Genomic DNA, 21,157 nt, shown 5'->3' with positions numbered 1-21,157 from the left:
GGAGCCCAAAGTGATCGTTTAGCCTTCAGAGGGGGGGGGGTTGCTTTTTTCAACGAATCATCAATATTTACACCCTCTGTCGAATCATGTTGATTTCTCTTCTGCCCTCGACATTCTTCCTCCATTTCGCTCTCGTCTTCCTCTTTCTCACTGTTCTCATCTTCAGATTTATCCTCATCAACTTTCTCTTGTTCGTCTTTCTTTCCTTCTTCATTCTTCTGTTCATCTCTGATTTCTTCCCTTTGTTCTGTCTGCTCTTTTTCTTCTGTCTGCTCTTGTTCTCGAAACTACTAGAGCAATTTCTTCTAATATGTCCTATATGTTAACACTGGAGGCAAAGGGGTGACATCCCACCACCAGTAACTAAACAAGAATTACCACACTCGAACTCGATCAAGTGCGGAAACTCACGTCTTTGAATTTCGGATAACTCCACCTTAATGGTGCGAATTCCATTTATTATTTTTGTATTATTTACAGAATAGTAACTATCGGATTCGTTTTTCAGTTCTTATATGTAACCATATTCGCCATATATTTCTATAATGCTGTCTGATGTGAGATACGCCGGCAGCCAATGCAAACGGAAATAAACATTCTGCTTGTCCAGAGAGATAATATTAAAACGTTTATTATCTATCGTATAAAAAGGTTGGCTTCTCAACTTTTCTACATCTTTTTTCTCCCTCAAAACTAAAAGGACCCCAACACGGCTATCTTTCCCTTTCTGCAATGCCACAACACGAGTTGACCGGATATCTAACATCTTCATCAAATTGACAACGTCTTGAATTGATGTGAAGCCGCTGCTCCATACCTTGATCGTATTCTTCACATCATGTTCATCAAAATAAGTCGTCTTCAAAGAAGGTTTTCGTACAACCACCGGCATCCTGAAAATATATATCTAAACGAAAAGCGTTAGGAAAAATATACTTATCACGGTAGCTTCTGTACCAGGTAAGTATGCCTCAACTCCGACAATGAAACATTTTATTCCACTAAATTACAACAGTCTACCGGTTAGCAGTTCAGATATACTCCGCCCCTGTGTGCAATTCTCACACCACGAGCCAAACGCCCAAAATCAGTAAAAGGAATCGCCAGTCATAGGCTCTATGTATTCTTAAAACGAATATATGACCGCTACAATAACGGTCATCTCCTGCTCCTTTTTTAACTGAATTCCGAATTCGAGCTACCATCCGACGTACGCACAACATATTCAGTACGTTGAACCGACATTTTTATTAGCTTGTTGTGATTCAAATCGCTTTTCTTACCTTATTTCGTAATGTCAGGCTGCACTTATAGTGGAAGCGGCGACGTGACCACCATGGAGCTGATACTACTGACGTTTTTATATAATAAGGCTTGTGCCAGCATCATATCCCGTGCCTCGTTCCGTCCATTCCGTGCCTAGAAACAGTCAAAGTTTCGCAACATGTACATAGCTTGTTCCGGTTGTATACTAGCTGGGAGAAATGTTTCATCAATAATTTCTACTTAACTAAAATGCAACAAAAAGTAACAAATACACACACTAGCCCGCCTGTATTATCTCTGTCCGCGAATATTTCTTGTTTTCTTCTATTTTTTCGGGCATTATTCGCTCACATACAGTAATATGACAGATAGAAAAGCATAAAACTTCATCAAACACGGGGAAAAAATGAAAATGAAAAAAAAATCAAAAGTCTACTGCACCCGGTATTCCCACGACGTTGCTTAACTTCGGTGATCGGACGAGAACCGGTGTTTTCAACGTGATATGGCCGTAGACATTAGAATGTAATTCTTTACGGCTAATATACGAGAATTTCGCTGATACTATGATGTACTTCCGGTTTGCCTTTTAAAATAATAAAAGTCGGACATATTCAAACATTTATACAGAACTATCCTTTATGCTCATATATGGAACTATCTTTTTTTTATTGTAGAATTATTTCCCGGCCAAGACAAAATTCGCATTTACATATATACAGTGCATACTTTTCTCACCATGCATTAGTAAATATCAAGATATACCACTTAAATGTACAACCGTACACATGAGCAATAGACCAACTCACATACGATTCCGTACGTCTGTCTGTCCTTGACAACGGTCGAATAATCACTGTTACGGTGTGCCAGTGCAGTACCGATAGCATTTGTTTGAGAATTTTTTTTCTCTTTTTTTAAAGGCACAGTTTGCCGCCAAAGATCAATAGAATCTACTTTTTTCATTCAATACTTTGAAAACTGTAACGAGATACAAAACATGAGAAGATTTTGAGAAATAAAATTGCTAGCATTACTTAGGCATAATGAGCCTTTAATTCCGCGAGCTTGATTTGATGTTTCAATTAGACATGGGTAAGCGCGAACGCAGACCCCCACACAAATAAATTGCGTACCCGAGTTACCCACATTAGGGGTAATCGCAGGCTTCAACCCAACCGAAGTGCAATGGAAGGGTCTCTTCCTGGAAGCACTTTTTTTTCTTTTTCATAAATTTATTCAGTATATTTACAAGTAAAAATCCTACTGTATAGCAGTAGGACCCGGTTTTAAAAGAAAACTTAACAAATATTTATACACATATATATGAATTTTAACAACAAACATCAATTAACAACACACGTCATACCGGGCATGATTGTTATCCACAATGCCACGCAATGCGTGCCATTTTAGATACCAAACATGAACGGAATACCTTAACAAAATATATACATTGAAACACATATTACTAAAAACACGTATCACTCCCATGCATGCCTGATGTTCACAATCATAAGCTACGCGAATTCTTGCGAACAAAACAAACATGCATGGGAGATCTCAAAATAGTCATGAACAAGAAATGAAGGCAATGGGTATGTTTTTTTTATATAGTCCTATATCACTTTTATCACTGTATTATGTATTTTTTAGTTGACCTATACAATTATCACAATATAAAATATTATTCAAAATTAATAAATAAGACGTGTGTATTTTTATGAATAGGAATAATAGAAACCGGGTTTACAATGTGTGTTAGTAGTATTTATGTAAGATAAAGTTTTGGATAATTCTGTATTTAATAAATTATGAAATAAATTTGGATCACGTTTTGTTTAATGTGAAGAAAAATAAATTTTGGTACAGTAGACGACAAAAAGGTGAGAAAAAATGATTAGAAATTCTTCACAAAGTAAAGAACGGAAGACAAGAAACCCCCAGATCGCGCAACCCCAAGACTATGGGTGGGTAAAGTCCACAATCTCGGGGTGGCGCGAAATAGGCCCGAGCCTTACGCCACCAATAAGGTGTGAGACTCAGACGGGCCTCGGCGAATGACACCCCCAGCCGACTGTCTCGAAGCCTGAGAAAAACAGCCGACCCGAGGAATCACCGCCGAACCCCGTCCGACAAAAACGTGATATATATAAAGAATAAAATTACTATGAAATTTGAATACGAAAAATAACTTTATCTTAAAAAAGGAAAGGTTAGGAGAAAAAAAAATCTGATCCCAAAGCCGCATAAATGAAAACACACATACCTGAAAATATACAAAGAAAAATACTTTAGATGAAACATGTATATATAATAATGAAGGAAATGATTGATATGAGGTAATGGTCCCAAGCTGGGTTACATTTACAATGAAAGTGAGTGATATGAGAATGATATATAAAGAAAATAAATTAATGAAATAATGATCCTTAGACTGGGTGACATATAATAATGATTTATGAAATAAATAAATATATACACGGTCTCTATAAATGCTTTTATACGAAACAGGTATGTGTTATGATGAAAACAAATTATTGAAAAATAAAAGTAATAATGCAAGACGAAAATGGAATGTTTCGGGAAAACCGCATAAGACAGACCAAGCAAAAGTGTGCAAACTGGGCCGATCTGTCCCACACAGCTCCCCACAAACAAAATAAAAGTAAATACAATATACAGACATATACAAAGTTCGCTCCCCTTTCCAGGATGACACCACCATCTCGAAGGAGTAAATAAACACCAAAGAGACAAACTGCCATCATCCTGAAAAGAGAAGAAAACAACAACAGCAGACAGAATATACACGAAAAATATACGAAATGAGAACTATAATAAACTTGGAGATTGATGAGAAAAAATATATAAACTGCATAAGACAGACCGACTTGAGCGTGCAAGCTGGGCCAATCTATCTTATACAATTCAACATAAAAAGATCTTATTTATCCGTATGAGTTATAAGAAAATATAAAAAGGGAAGTAACTTATGTATACAAGTAACAGACGTTAGTGTACAGTTTCTCTCCCTTTCCAGGACGATGGGGTTAAAGACACATCATGACAATAACGGCCACCATCCTGGAAAGAGAAAGAAAAGAACAAACAGCAGCAAAATTATAATTTCAAATTAAAAATCAATGAAACACATTTTATTAAAGGACATATCATTTTCGTTTAAGGATGCGAAACCATGCTGAGCCCAAATATTTAAAAAGTGAAGGGAATTAAAACGTTTTTCATCTAAATATATTCAATATCTTAAAATAGACAGAAACTTTTCAATAACAACCCGTTCAGAAAATTTTTTATTATGGTGTTTAACATTATTGCGTGTAGACCAAATTATATATCTAGAAATTGATAAAATGATTAAACATGTGTATTTGATATCATTATTGATTTTAGGTAAATCAAAAAATCTAAAAACCTTTTCACTAAATTTAATTTTATTTTCACTTAAAGTTTTTAGTAAATATATAGTTATATTATTAAGAGGTTTGAAAAAAGAACATTCGATAAATAAGTGTGAAACCGTTTCGATGTTTTTACAGAAATAGCATAATTTTCTCCTAGATATACGTTTACAATACAAATAGTAATCTACATAAACCACGTCATGTACCAGTCTAAAACAAATATTCTTATGAGCAGGATCAATTGCATTAGAAAAAATATTTGAAAAAACATTTTTGAAATTAAGTTGTGGAAATAAAGTTTTGCATTTAATCATATAGTCTGTGTCTAACAAAAAGATATAAAAAACTTTAGACGGGAAAGAATTAAACATAAAATCTGGAATCTTTTCAGTAAGATGTAATAGAGCTTTTAAACACATATTGTAAAATGGGGGACAAGATTCACTATGTGGAAAATTATTTTCATGTAAAGATTCATTAAATTTTCTTAATTGTAACCCAATCCAATATTTCGCAAAGTAAAACCACGGAGGAGAATGATTGGAAATAATATCTTGTAAATGTTTTAAAAGAAGGGAATACCATCTTAATTTTATATTAGGAATGTTTAAACCGCCGTCTTTAAAAGGTAGATATAATGTTTTTCTCGAAATAGGTTCGAAAGAAGAATTCCATATAAATCTAAAAGAGGCTCTTTGAAACAAAACTAAATAATGTTCTGGAATTATATCTGCCGTAATATAATAAATAAATTTTGAAAAAGCTAACGAATTTAGAATTGTACTTTTAATTTTAAATGAAAAACAATTTGATGACACAAGATTTAATACTCTAGTAAATTTAAGAAAACGGTCATGCCATATTTTATCGAAATCAATATTGTACCCAAAAAAATAACCCAATAGTTTACAATTTTGAACCTAAGAAATGCCAAAAGGATGGTCAGACCGATTTTTCCACTTACCTAAATATAAACCATTTGATTTCCTATAATTGATTTTTGACCCAGAGACTTGTTGAAATGAGTTTACTTCATGAAAAAATTCCTTCATTGATAAATTATCTGTAAGTACAGTTGTGTTATCATCAGCATATAATGACATTTTGATCTCGAACTTACCACCAGGAAAAATGATACCTTTAATATTTGGATTATCTTGAACTTTTTTAATAAATGGTTCTAAACATAAAACATATAAAAGAGGAGAAAGAGAACAACCTTGACGAACAGAACGCGAAAGTGAGAAAGAATCTGATATATGGTGATTAATGATTACACTAGACTGGATATCTTTATATAAAACTTTAATCCAATTAATAAAATTAATGTTAAACCCAAAAGAATTTAAAGTATTAAATAAATATTCCCACGAAACCCTATCAAAAGCTTTTTCCTGATCCAAATTAATAAAACATGCTTTTAAGTTTTTTTGTTCGACATAATCAAACATATTTCTAAGTAAATGTATATTATCGAAAATAGATCTACCTTTTATAGAGCAGGTCTGAGATACACCTATAGTATTTGGTAAGACATTAGATAACCTATTTGTTGAAATTTTAGATAAAGTTTTACGATCAATATTAAGGAGAGATATAGGGCGATAATTTTTCATTAATTTAGAATTATTTTTATCTTTACAAATTAACGTAATATAAGATAACTTTTGGGAAGCAGACATTTCACCTGATTCATAACAAATTTGAAAAACTTTTAATAAAACATCCCCAAATAAATAAAAAAACCTAATGTAAAATAAAGAAGAAAGACCGTCACTACCAGGAGATTTTGTATAATCCATTTGTTTAAGGGCATTTAAAATTTCAGATTTATTTATTGGACTACTTAGGAGTAAATTATCAGATGAATTGACTTGTGGTAAATTATTTAAAAAATGAGGGGAAAGGTCTGAATTAACAGGTTCTTCTGTATATAAATTTTTATAAAAAATACGAAAACTGTCTAAAATATCTAGTGATGAATTCTTAATTTCGTCATTATCATTAATTTCGAAAATTGTTTTATCAGAACCTTTTGATTGTTCGAAATTACAAAAATATTTAGATGGATTTTCATTGCTATCAATTAACTTCTAATAATTTGACCTTTAGAATACCTATTTTCTAAAAGTTTAAGTTTAGATAAAATCTCTTCTTTTTCGAGTAATCAGTTGTGTTTTGATATTGAGATCTAAGTTTATTTATTTCTGAAAAAGTTTCTTTATTTTTACTTCTACTATAGTCTATACAAAAATCTTTAATTAATTATTTCATTTTATCCCACCACTCTAAAGTATAACATTCAGTTCTTGAAATAATTTGCCAATAAATTCGAAATTCTGTATAAAAGTTTCATCATCTAAAATACTGTTATTTAATTTCCAATATGATTTGCCAAAAGTTATTGTTTCATTTAATTTAAGTTTAAGAAATACAAAATCATGAACAGAAAAACAACAAGGTAAAATATCACACTTTAATATTAAATCTTTAAAATGACGAGGTATATAAATCCGGTCTAGTCTACAACCCATTGGATTATTTTTATTATTATTACACCATGAGACTGATCTCTAATTAGGATGAATGGAACGAAAAGAATCTATAAGTTTAAATTTACTAATAATTTGAGAAAATATTTTAGAACCATAAGTGCCACGTTCAAGATTACCACCTATTTTATCTATATTGGTATCAAAAATAAAATTATAATCACCGAAAGTAACAAATTGTTTGAAGTAACAAAATGTGGAAATATATTTTCAAAGAAATCACTTCGCTCTGTATCTGAAACAGGTGCGTAAATATTACAAATTCGAAATTTATTGTCGTTAAGTTGACAGTCAGCATAGATAAATCTGCCGTCAAAATCTGCTTGATAACTACAAAGTTTCATATCAGCATTCACAAAGATAATCGTAACACCACATCTGTTGCTTTGACCAAAACTCCATAGAATTTTATTTTCTAAGTTTAACCTCTTTTCAATAGATTTAGATAAATTAATATTATCAACATGGGTTTCTTGTAAACAAAGAACGTCAATATTACAAGAAGAAAGGAACATTTTAAGATCATTTATTTTATCATTGGATCTTAATCCATTTATGTTTAAAGTATATAAGTTTAAATCAGTCATTGTGTATTATAGTATTTTTAAAATATATATGAAGTCTATATTTAGAATAACAAAACAAGGGAAATAAATGTTGAATGACTGAATATGAAAAAGAATAAGTTACTGTAAAGGGGCTAAACTGTGCAAGATTAAACAAAAGTTCAAGGTCATGTACTTTTGTAAGTAAGAGAAAATTCAATTTGTGACTGAGCGAAAAAATTACAATGTTAAACTTTGTATATATAAGCAGACGATACAGAAAAATGTTATCAGTAAAATAAACGCGAAAGCTGTAAAAACAACCTATTATAAATTGACTAAGAAATAATTTATTGGTTTTACATCGGTATTCTTTATCAATCGTGTAAAGATAACATTGTAAAAATGTGTATTTAAAAAGAGGCAATAAAGGAAAGGGAAAATATGATTTTTATAGTCGAGTAATTTCGTTAAATCGTGTAATGTAGTGTCACGATAAAAAATAAGTTGACCACTAGAGTGACAATCGTTCAGTTTTATGATGAAAGGAAAACGGTACCTTAGGAAAGGAATGTTGTTTTTATTGAATAATTTAATAAGATATACTTGGAGTATGGTATTTGACAAGAATGGAATGTTAAGAAAAATCGACACATTATAAATACATGAATTATGCGTAAAACGGTACAATTTATAGATTGGAATGTAACAAAAAATGTTAGTATTGTAAACTTGCACATGTCCGTGGATAGAAAATTTACTGAAGAAAGGTATTTTCAATGAGAGATTAATTCGACTAGTTTTATAGCTATATATTCTAATAAAAATCATTATTTTATTTTTCAGGTTGAAGATAGAAGAACATGACATTATGTAAATAAGGATAAAAGGTAAGATTTGGTAAGTATATAAATACATACTTTTGACAAAAATGAACAATAACGTAATCAAAAAACATAAGAGAGGATTTCTAAAATCATAGTCGATATTCGGTCCGATTCGATTCCAGCCATGAGTAAAAGTGTGTATGTCCATTATGCTAAACTCAGAGTCCATATTCATGTGTAGTTGTAAGGGAAACAAGAAATATCTTTAAAAAAGATAATTGGCGTATATTCAGTGCAAAATGTCTCATAGCTTTATAATATTTTCAAAATTAATTATATTTATACTTTATAACAATATAAATGACACTATAAATGTCTAAATTGAAATATATTTGGTGGTTACTAGTATAATCTATGACAGAAACTTTGTCTAAACTTAGCTGAAACATGTATGCTCCTATAATGTCAACAAATTAGTCATGTTATTATAGATGCTAGAAGCTTTTTTTGTCACCGTGACTTTTGACTACTATTCAAAGTCAATACCAGATAATAACCAATCACACTACCAAATTTAGAGACTGCAAAGGCCACAATCAGCTGACAACTTGAATTTTATTGTTAAAAAATATTAACTTATATGTATCTGACCTTTATTTTGTAAAAGCACTTCTGTGAATAAAATGCTGCAATTATTAGGTCATGATAATAACACCAAAATCTTTTGTTGTTTATATCTTTTATTTATAAAAGAATACAAACTGTAATAAACAATCAATGGAACATATCAACTCTGAACTATACTATTTATAATGCCTTCTTATCTATCTGGCAATGAAAATGAATAATTGAAGACTTAAATCAAAAGTTAAACATAACCTTACTAGTAAAAGTTATACTTATGTATTTTATGAAAAAAGGATTTCTATTAAAAATTGCACAGCTTGACTAGTATTTTGTATATACTAGGGGTATGAGGTGGAGGTACTAGTTAAGCCTACTGGCATGGCTACGTGTCGTACACCTACACAGGTTATATTTTACAATGTACTTTAAATGTGGAATGTAAAATATAAATGTTGTTCCATATATACAGAAATATATCTATTTTTCTTATAATAAGTACTAAACTCAATTTTGTATAACCCATCAATGACACTGATTATCAAGTGAGACAGTTTCAGATTGAGGTAGTCAATTGGGGTGTATTTCGATCAATTTACCTACCGGTGTAAACAAACGCCGAATAACTATGAATAAATTAATTTGTTATTATTACGCACAAAAAATAATACTGAAAGTTTTGCGATTCTTTATGACAATGTGGCATTTTAAATATATTAATTTTCGCAATTCATATCAGCTCTGGAGAATCTTTTTGTTGATCAAAAATATCGTTCATTTTCATAGGAAACAGAAAAGCTACGGCAAATAAAGTACGAGTGAGTAGTAATCGAATGTTTAAGTAAAAGCTGAAAAACAAAAAGTTGGGTTTGTTGTTAATATTATCAACAAAATAAATTGTACATGAAATCATATGTACTGTATATTTTTGTATTTTGATATATCTTTGTTTTGGTCATAACGTTGTGATATTTAGTTTACGATTGTATAAATATTTTTAATACAACTTTATTCTTAGAGACAAGTAAACTAAAGATTACGAATTTGTCCTTAAATTTCATAACAGCCAGTCTTTCCACCAATGAAAAACACCCTCTTTAAGCTGAAGATTTTGTAACTAACAATTTCATTTGTTACAAATCTAGGTCAAAATCCATTTTAATACAGCTACGCCGAAAAAAGACAAAACCTATCATTTATCAGATAAAAGATGGCCATCTCCCGTCCCAGATAAATCACCGTGCCTGACATCAGACTCGTCAATCACCAATGGTGGATCTTCCGGGTCTAATGCCAGGACGGCGAAAGAGTTGCGAGATTCAATACTTCTTGGGACGACCTGGGACGGTCTTCTTGTTTTTAATGGTGGAAAATTTTTTCTAAAGGAATCATCCAATACCTGCTCTCCTCTTTTTCTGCCTCTGGCCTCATTCTCGCTTTCCATTGTTTCCTCCTCATCAGTATCATTCTCTGTATTATTCTCCCTGTCATTCTCATTTTCACCATCACTAACAACATCGTCATTCTCGTGCTCACTGTCCTTTTCTGTTGTTTCGCTGTTCTGTTGGTCGTTCCTGTCCGTTTCTTCAGTATTTCTCTGCGTCTGAAAAACACTACTACCGGACACTTTAGAGGCGTAACCATAGGGGCAATTCCTACTAACGTGTCCGACTTGTGAACATCTTAAACATAGTGGAGGACGTCCATAAATGGTAATCAAATAGATAAATACAGAATCCCTAAAGAAAGCCCAACACGGCAAAATTGAAAATGTTGCAGGCTCGGTTTGATTGAGCCTGTTCATAGACGGTACTGGAAAGTGCATGTTACCGTCCACGCCTCTTAGCACCGGCTTAAGCAGAATTCAACATTTAAACGTGAAATAGTAAATTTTGAATTTAGAAACATCCGCAAATGTGTTCATACGGCGGTTATCATGGAACCTTCAATGTGACACTTCCGTGCCATTCCATGAAAAGCGGCGTATGGTCCCCTAGTAATAAAAAGCATGTGCCCTAAACGAGAAAACAATGGGTGGAACTAAATAAAATGGAATTTTGAAAGGGGATCAGAGGTTATGAAGCCTGCGCATCACAGATAAGACGTCAAAAGACAAATTAAAAAAGCAGGCAACATATCCTAAGGGTGATTCAACATTATTCAAGTAGGAACATTTGAACCACCCAACTAGAAAATGCCGAAAAGTTGAAACTAAAAACACCACAAGCACAACAATAATGTCGTGTTGAACGATCTTCAAGGATCGAAAATATAACATCATTGATTAAATGTACGGGGAGACTTTTTAAAGCCGCCACACGGCACAAATAACACGGATGTAATCATAAAATAGATAAATACAGAATCCCTAAAGAAAGCCCAACACGGCAAAATTGAAAATGTTGCAGGCTCGGTTGCAATACTGACAAACCATCATCAAATTTAAGGAGGTGCGGTATTGACCTTCTTTCGACCTCAGAGACTTCTAAGGTAACGAGTCTTACGCCATTCGACATTCTTACATTTTGATCAAGAAAAGACAGTCTTTTAACATCTAAAACATGTCCAAATTGACTAAGCATCTCATGTATAGCCGTGTCATTAATGTGTAACGGCAGCCAGTGCAATTTTAACGAGACAATTTGCTTGCCGAGTGCGACAAAGTGGACAGGCTGACCTCTAAAGTATAAAGGTTTACCTTTCAAAAGGTCGACATCTTCGCTCCTCTTAAACACCACGGTAGTTCCATTATCCCCAGGTCTTCCAGACGTGATTGCTTCGATGTTCGAAGGCTCGATCCCCTGGTCTTTCACAATTTTCACAACATCTGCCATGCCAAGGCCCTTCGCAGAAATCTTAACGCTCCTGTTCACGACGTTGACATTGTAGTGCCGCTGGTCCAAGGACCTTAACTCCACCACCGGACGTAACATTCTGCAAGTATAAAAAAGAAATCGCCGCAAAAAATACTCTGTAAACGGTAGCTTCTGTACCAGGTAAGTATGCCTCAACTCCGACAATGAAACATTTTATTTCACTAAATTACAACAGTCTCCCGGTTAGCAGTTCAGATGTACTCCGCCCGTGTGTGCAATTCTCACAACACGAGCCAAACGCCCAAAATCAGTAAAAAGAATCGCCAGTCATAGGCTCTATGTATTGTTAAAACTAATATGTGACCGCTACAATAACGGTCATCTCCCGCTCCTTTTTTTAACTGAATTCCGAATTCGAGCTACCATCCGACGTATGGAAAACATATTCAGTACGTTGAACCGACATTTTTATTAGCTTGTTGTGATTCAAATCGCCTTTTCTTACCTTATTTCGTAATGTCAGTCAGGCTGCACTTATAGTGGAAGCGGCGACGTGACCACCATGGAGCTGATGCTACTGACGTTACGTCGTTTACGTCATTTCCTGTACACGTTGACGTTATTATATAATAAGGCTTGTGCCAGCATCATATCCCGTGCCTCGTTCCGTCCACTTCGTGCCTAGAAATAGTAAAAGTTTCGCAACATGTACATAGCTTGTTCCGGTTGTATACTAGCTGGGCGAAATGTTTCCTCAATAAGTTTTACTTAACAAAAATGCAACAAAAAGTAACAAATACACACACACTACACCGCCTGTATTATCTCTGTCCGCGAATATTTCTTGTTTTCTTCTATTTTTTCGGGCATTTATCGCTCACATACAGTAATATGACAGATAGAAAATCATAAAACTTCATCTAACACGGGAAAAAAAATGAAAATGAAAAAAAAATCAAAAGTCTACTGCACCCGGTATTCCCAGGCGGTCACCCATCCAAGTACTAACCGGGCTCGACGTTGCTTAACTTCGGTGATCGGACGAGAACCGGTGTTTTCAACGTGATATGGCCGTAGACATTAGAATGTAATTCTTTACGGCTTATATACGAGAATTTCGCTGATACTATGATGTACTTCCGGTTTTCCTTTTAAAATATTTAAAAGTCGGACCCATTCAAACATTTATACAGTACTATCCTTTATGCTCATATATGGAACTATCCCTTATTTTTGTAGAATTATTTCCCGGCCAAGACAAAATTCGCATTTACATATATACGGTGCATACTTTTCTCACCATGCATTAGTAAATACCAAGATATTCCACATAAATGTACACCCGTACACACGAGCAATAGACCAACTCACATACGATTCCGTACGTCTGTCTGTCTGTCCTTGACAACGGTCGAATAATCACTGTTACGGTGTGCCAGTGCAGTACAGATAGCATTAAATTTTGTTTGAGAATTTTTTTTTTTTTTTTTAAATGCACAGTTTGCCGCCAAAGATCAATAGAATCTACTTTTTTCATTCAATACTTTGAAAACTGTAACGAGATACCAAACATTAGAAGATTTTGAGAAATAAAATTGCTAGCATTTCTAAGGCACAATGAGCCTTTAATTCCGCGAGCTTGATTTAATGTTTCAATTAGACAGGGGTTAGCGCGAACGCAGACCCCCACACAAATAAATTGCGTACCCGAGTTACCCACATTAGGGGTAATCGCAGGCTTCAACCCAACCGAAGTGCAATGGAAGGGTCTCTTCCTGGAGGCACTTTTTTTCTTTTTCATAAATTTATTCAGTATATTTACAAATAAAAATCCTACTGTAAAGCAGTAGGACCCGGTTTTAAAAGAGGAAAACTTAACAAATATATTTATATACATGTGAATTTTAACATTAACAATAAATTTTATTAATAACACACGTCTATCTCATGCATACTTGATATCAACAATGTCACGTAATACGTGCCATCGCGGACACCAAGCATGGATGGGATACCTTAACAACAAAATACACTTAAATACATATCACTCTCATGCATACCCGATCGATCGAAAAGTATGAGAACAATTGAAAGGCAACTTCAACAAAATTGAGATAAAATCCAAAAGTGGGGAATAGAAAATGGTTTTAAATTTTCAAAGTCAAAAACTCAATGTGTTCATGTTTGTCGATTGCGGAAACACCATAATGACCCTGAACTTTACATATCTGGTTCTAAAATTCCAGTAGTTGATGAAGCTAAGTTTTTAGGAATTATATTTGACAAAAAACTTTCTTTTATACCACATATTATACATTTGAAAACTAAATGCCTTAAAGCTTTAAATTTACTTAAGGTTTTATCAAGTACAAATTGTGGTTCAAATTCTTCCACATTACTGAAATTATACAGAAGTCTTATCCGATCAAAATTAGATTATGGTTCTGTTGTATATGGGTCTGCAAGAAAATCATATCTTCAAATGCTAGATACCATACATCACCAGGGTTTACGGTTAGCTTTAAGTGCATTTCGCACCTCACCTGTAGAAAGTCTATATGCGGAAGCTGGGGAACCATCGCTTTATCTTCGTCAAAAAAAGCTATCACTTCCATACGCAACTAGAATTTCATCAAATAGCAAAAATCCAGCCAAAAATATTATTTTCAAACCACGTTATATTGAAAAATTTGTTAACAAACCAAAGGAAATTAAACCATTATGCATTCGTTTAAAAGATGATTTAGATAAACTTAAAATTAATCCTGTCAGTATCCTTCAAAATGACGATGAGGATGTTCCACCTTGGACTTACAATGCCCCTGAAATAAATATTAACCTTTCAAATATAAAAAAGTCATCAAATTCACATGAACATTTCAAAGAGAAGTTTCTAGCAATTAAGGAAGAACATGAAAATTTTATACATATTTATACGGACGGTTCAAAGGAAGGTTGCAAAGTAGGTGCGGCTGTGTATGAAAATGATTTTACATCTAGTATGAGGTTACCAGATAATGCATCAATTTTTACTGCTGAAGCAAAAGCTATAGATTTAGCATTGTCATACATAGAACAGCATACCCATGATAAATTTGTGATATTTTCTGACTCGCTTTCTGTTTTAATATCCATTAAAAATAAAAAATCTGACAATATCATGATAAAGAAACTTCTTTTACGATTTCATGATATACTTAAAAAAAATCTGTTAAATTATATTGGATTCAAAGTCATGTAGGTATACGAGGAAATGAAAAAGTAGATGCTTTAGCTAAACAAGCATTAAATTTTCAAAAAACTGACTTATTGTTACCTGCTTGTGATTTTAGAACAACTATAATCATCTGAATGGAAAGCAAATTGGGACAATGCCGTCTTTAATAAACTTCATGATATAAACCCATCTCTTGATGTGTCACCATCTCTGTCTTTGTCAAACCGCCATGATCAAACAGTTCTTCTTCGATGCCGAATTGGACATACTAAAGTTACCCATTCTTATCTCCTCACGAATGACAATGCCCCTTTCTGTGTAGGTTGTAATGAAAATTTTACTGTCAAGCATTTTCTTCTGGAATGTCATGATTTTTCACAGACCCGTAACAGATTTTATAATGTAAACTCACTCAAAGAACTCTTTAATACAATTCCATCAAAAAACATCATCGATTATTTGAAAGAGATAAACTTGTATTCAAGGATCTGATTGGCTCTTTTTTATTATCATTTACAAAGTTTTACATAATATTTTAAGCCTATTATAGCATTCGGCACGATATGGCCATTCATGTGTTGACGTGCCGTAAAATCCAAATAAACAAAATGTTCAGAATCATTAGCTTTGCTAATTCTTGTGAACATACAAACATGCATGAGAGATCGTAAACACAGAACAACAAAATATAAGAAATAAAAGTACTGAGTAAATGTTTTTTGTAATGTCTTGTTTTACTGTATGTTATTTTATTTTATTCTCTTTACAATTATCATAGTATTTAATTTAACAAAATAAAACTAGAAATTTAATCAAGAAGACGTGTGTATTTTAAAGGTGCAAATGAAAGAAACCGGGTTTACAATTATATATGTTAGTAATAATTATGAAAGATAAAGTTTTGGTATTTCTATATTTAATAAATCGTTAAATGAATTTGAATCACGTTTTATTTAAAGTGAAGAAAGATACATTTGATATAGTTTTAGAAGTTAGAAAAAGTTAAAAAGTAATAGAAATTCTTCACAATGTAATAACGCAAGACAAAAAACCCCAGATCGCGCAACCCCAAGATTTATTGGTGGGTAAAGTCAACAATCTCGGGGTGGCGCGAAATAGGCCCGAGCCTTACGCCACCAATAAGGTGTGAGACTCAGACGGGCCTCGGCGAATGACACCCCCAGCCGACTGTCTCGAAGCCTGAGAAAAACAGCCGACCCGAGGAATCACCGCCGAACCCCGTCCGACAAAAACGTGATATATATAAAGAATAAAATTTACAATGAAATTTGAATACGAAAAACAACTTTATCTTAAAAAAGGAAAGGTTAGGAGAAAAAAATATGATCCCAAAGCCGCATAAATGAAAACACACATACCTGAAAATATACAAAGAAAAATACTTTAGATGAAACATGTATATATAATAATGAAGGAAATGATTGATATGAGGTAATGGTCCCAAGCTGGGTTACATATACAATGAAAGTGAGTGATATGAGAATGATATATAGAGAAAATAAATGAATGAAATAATGATCCCTAGACTGGGTTACATATTATAATGATTTATGAAATAAATAAATATATACACGGTCTCTATAAATGCTTTTATACGAAACAGGTATGTGTTATGATGAAAACAAATTATTTAAAAATAAAAGTAATAATGTAAGACGAAAATGGAATGTTTCGGGAGAACCGCATAAGACAGACCAAGCAAAAGTGTGCAAACTGGGCTCAATCTGTCCCACACAGCTCCCCACAAACAAAATAAAAGAAAATATTTTATGTAAATATAATATACAGACATATACATAGTTCTCTCCCCTTTCCAGGATGACACCACCATCTCGAAGGAGTAAATAAACACCAAAGAGACAAACTGCCATCATCCTGAAAAGAGAAGAAAACAACAACAGCAGACAGAATATACACGAAAAATATACGAAATGAGAACTATAATGAACTTGGAGATTGATGAGAAAAAATATATAAACTGTAGAAGACAGACTGACTAGAGCATGCAAGCTGGGCCAATCTATCTTATACAATTCAACAGAAAAAGATCTTATTTATCCGTATGAGTTATAAGAAAAAATAAAAAGGGAAGTAACTTATGTATACAAGTAACAGACATTAGTGTACAGTTTCTCTCCCTTTCCAGGACGATGGGATTAAAGGCACATCATGATAATAACGGCCACCATCCTGGAAAGAGAAAGAAAAGAACAAACAGCAGCAAAATTATCATTTCAAATTCAGTTTCCTGATATAGAAATCAATGAAACACATTTTATTAAAGGACATATCATTTTCGTTTAAAGATGCGAAACCATGCTGAGCCCAAATATTTAAAAAGTGAAGGGAATTAAAACGTTTTTCATCTAAATATATTCTATATCTTAAAATAGACAGAAACTTTTCAATAACAGCCCTTTCAGAAACTTTTTTATTATGGTGTTTAACATTATTGCGTGTAGACCAAATTATATATCTAGAAATTGATAAAATGATTAAACATGTGTATTTGATATCATTATTGATTTTAGGTAAATCAAAAAATCTAAAAACCTTTTCACTAAATTTAATTTTATTTTCACTTAAAGTTTTTAGTAAATATATAGTTATATTATTAAGAGGTTTGAAGTAAGAACATTCGATAAATAAGTGTGAAACCGTTTCGATGTTTTTACAGAAATAGCATATTTTTTTCCTAGATATACGTTTACAATACAAATATTAATCTACATAAACCACGTCATGTACCAGTCTAAAACAAATATTCTTATGGGCAGGATCAATTGCATTAGAAAAAATATTTGAAAAAACATTTTTGAAATTAAGTTGCGGAAATAAAGTTTTGCATTTAATCATATAGTCTGTGTCTAACAAAAAGATATAATAAACTTTAGACGGGAAAGAATTAAACGTAAAATCTGGAATCTTTTCAGTAAGATATAATAGAGCTTTTAAACACATTTTATAAAATGGGGGACAAGATTCACTATGTGGAAAATTATTTTCATGCAAAGATTTGACATGAAATTTGAGAAAACCGGACGCTGAGAAAATCGGAACTCTCTAAATACCGGACGAATAATTCAGTCCCAAATTTTCCCTTCTTTAAACTATTGTATTAAACATTGACAATACCGGAATCTGTAAAAACCGAATATCGGACGGTTGAAAGGGGACTACAAAGTCCATTATATAGACAATTACCCTGACAATACCGGACGACGAAGGTGTGAATAACCTTGTGTACTTATCAATTGGTTGTGTCTAATACGCTAACTGAGCGGTAACGGAACAATGATTATCTGATTTGTTAATTATGACTCTTTTTACAGTTTGATTCATTGTAAGGTATAGATGTTACCGTTTTATATAAATGCCAAAATGCACGAGAAATTGATAAGTTAAAATCAGTATGAATGAAAAATAGAATATTATTATACTGCATTGCTTTTTGTATATTCGTTTCCCAAAATGACAACGCGACGGAAACGACATTTATCAGCGCTAAATTCTATTCCATGGCCTAAAAGAATTCGACGAGAGCTGTCCATAAGTGACAAATTTAAATCAGTTAAAGACAGTGAAACTTTTCCGAGACCTACTTTTAAAATCTTTATCTGACAAATATGGTATAGGCAATATTTACAATTGGGGCATTATTATTATAAACAAACAAAGTTAACTATGTTCGTTAAATCCACCCATCATTACCCAAATGTAAACATATGCGGTTGTAATCGGACTTTATCGTTATGAGGTAACTGCTGTTCGTTTAAATCCAAAAGTTTATTGTATTTATATGCAATAATGGGACAAAAACAATTAAAACATATTGTATAGTATTTTTATCATTTCTTTATTAAGCAATATACTTACTCATGATCATGAAAATGCAAATATACGTTCAGCATCCTTTGTAAGTTATTGCTCGGTTTATAGGACCCTGAATAGCTGAAGGGGACATTGAGAATACCGGACCCCTGAGAAAACCGGACAAAACCCTCGGTCCGAACGCCGTCCGGTTTTCTCAACTTTCACTGTATTTCGCAAAGTAAAACCAAGGGGGAGAATGATTTGAAATAATATCTTGTAAATGATTTAAAAGGAGAGAATACCATCTTAATTTAATATTAGGAATATTTAAACCGCCATCTTTAAAAGGTAGATATAATGTTTTTCTCGAAATAGGTTCGAAAGATGAATTCCATATAAATCTAAAAGAGACTCTTTGAAACAAAACTAAATAATGTTCTGGAATAATATCTGCCGTAATATAATAAATAAATTTTGAAAAAGCTAATTTAGAATTGTACTTTTACCTTTAAATGAAAAACAATTTGATGACTTTGAAGATTTAATACTCTAGTAAATTTAAGAAAACGGTCATGCCATATTTTATCGAAATCAATATTGTACCCCAAAAAATAACCCAATAGTTTACAATTTTGAACCCAAGAAAAAACAACATACAAAATATCTGACAAGTAGAATTGTAGTGGCGATAATCTAAAGTTTAAATCACAAGCGTCACAACAGTCAATACCACATATTATTAAAACACAAATACTTAAGTCAATTACAATGTGCTTCTTTTTGGAGATTCTTTTACTAACTGGCAGAACTATGATAGTTATATATTCAGCAGTAGCTGAAATATATACACACTGTAGTAAACAGGTTTAACATGAAATGTAAAACCGGACAAAAGAATAAAAGTTTGATTACGTGTATGTAAAAGGTTACGATACATTAAAATCTATCTTGCTAGGCTAAGTCCGGATTGCTTGTAACTTAGTTAAGTAACATGAGTTTGGAAGTCATTTAGTTATATGAGAAAAGAATGACACACTGACGATGACATCAGAAACTTTGGAGAAACTGATAAAAGCAGACACATACGATTTTGGGGCATTTTTAAGGGGGGGGGGGTACAAACTTTCAGTACATAGGAAATAATCTGTAATAGAGCTCTTTGTATTAAAGTTTTAACATGCATTTTCCAAATTGCTTACCTCTCATAAAGCGACAACCTTGCACCATGACATTTTTCAAATATTGTTTGAAATATATTAAATTCAAATATGATAATGTGATGCACATTAAGTTACAAGGATATTGCGTTATTAGTTTTTATAATTTCCTGTCCAATCCTTACACGAAGTGAATAACTAATTTCATGCTATATCATGTTGACAACTAGAAAATCAAACTAACTGAATATGTTTATAGATATAAGCAATCACATTTGTCCAATATGTTGAATAGTATCAAAGTAGTGGTTCTCATGTATTTGACTGGATTTATGTTAGGTATTTTAATAAGGTATTTTAGGTGGGTGAATAAAAACAACATATAAGTTGAAAAGTGTAGCATTAAAATACTTCAAAGTGTGTGTTTCTCTTCATAATAAATCTTTTCAATAAAATTTTGAAAATGTCTTCAAAAGTATAATATTGAAGGGAACGAAGAAATTAATTCATTTTTCAAAACAAAATATTTGTAAATACAATGTTAAACATTTTTGTTGTTGTTGTTGAAAGCGTATAACTTGGACTGAGTAGGAGATCGTCAGAATTTTGTTGACAATTTTTTAATTAAATGGGTTAACAGCGTGTGTGTTCTTTTCTTGTTATAAATGAGTAACATTACACATTTTTCTGTGTTGGGAAAATCAATTCTAAAACATTGTTATCTTTTGATAAAAAAAATTGTTGCAGAAATGTTTTGAAATCTAGGAAATTATCACTGAATATGTCTAATTTGAATATGGGAATGCACAAACTATCTTTGGAAGCTTGTTATATTTGGTATGTCAATTAAACTTGGCCATTCTTTATTAATGACACTAGGTATTCAAAGTGTTT

General features: G+C 32.4%; 3 non-coding genes across 3 annotated transcripts; all 3 read right to left on the bottom strand.

Moving 5' to 3' along the window:
* Positions 1-2,356: 2,356 nt before the first annotated feature.
* Positions 2,357-2,524, bottom strand: LOC132740591 (U1 spliceosomal RNA). The gene has a single exon (XR_009627181.1). It is a non-coding gene; the product is annotated as a U1 spliceosomal RNA (small nuclear RNA).
* A 10,491-nt stretch (positions 2,525-13,015) lies between these two features.
* Positions 13,016-13,134, bottom strand: LOC132740588 (5S ribosomal RNA). The gene has a single exon (XR_009627179.1). It is a non-coding gene; the product is annotated as a 5S ribosomal RNA (ribosomal RNA).
* A 582-nt stretch (positions 13,135-13,716) lies between these two features.
* LOC132740589 (U1 spliceosomal RNA) lies at positions 13,717-13,877 on the bottom strand. Its single transcript, XR_009627180.1, has one exon. It is a non-coding gene; the product is annotated as a U1 spliceosomal RNA (small nuclear RNA).
* Between the last annotated feature and the right edge of the window lie 7,280 nt (positions 13,878-21,157).

This window comes from Ruditapes philippinarum, unplaced genomic scaffold (genome assembly GCF_026571515.1).
Source record: "Ruditapes philippinarum isolate M1 unplaced genomic scaffold, ASM2657151v2 ctg12075_1_1_1_1, whole genome shotgun sequence".
In the NCBI taxonomy this organism is placed as follows: domain Eukaryota; kingdom Metazoa; phylum Mollusca; class Bivalvia; order Venerida; family Veneridae; genus Ruditapes; species Ruditapes philippinarum.
This window is presented reverse-complemented; position numbering and strand designations above follow the sequence as displayed.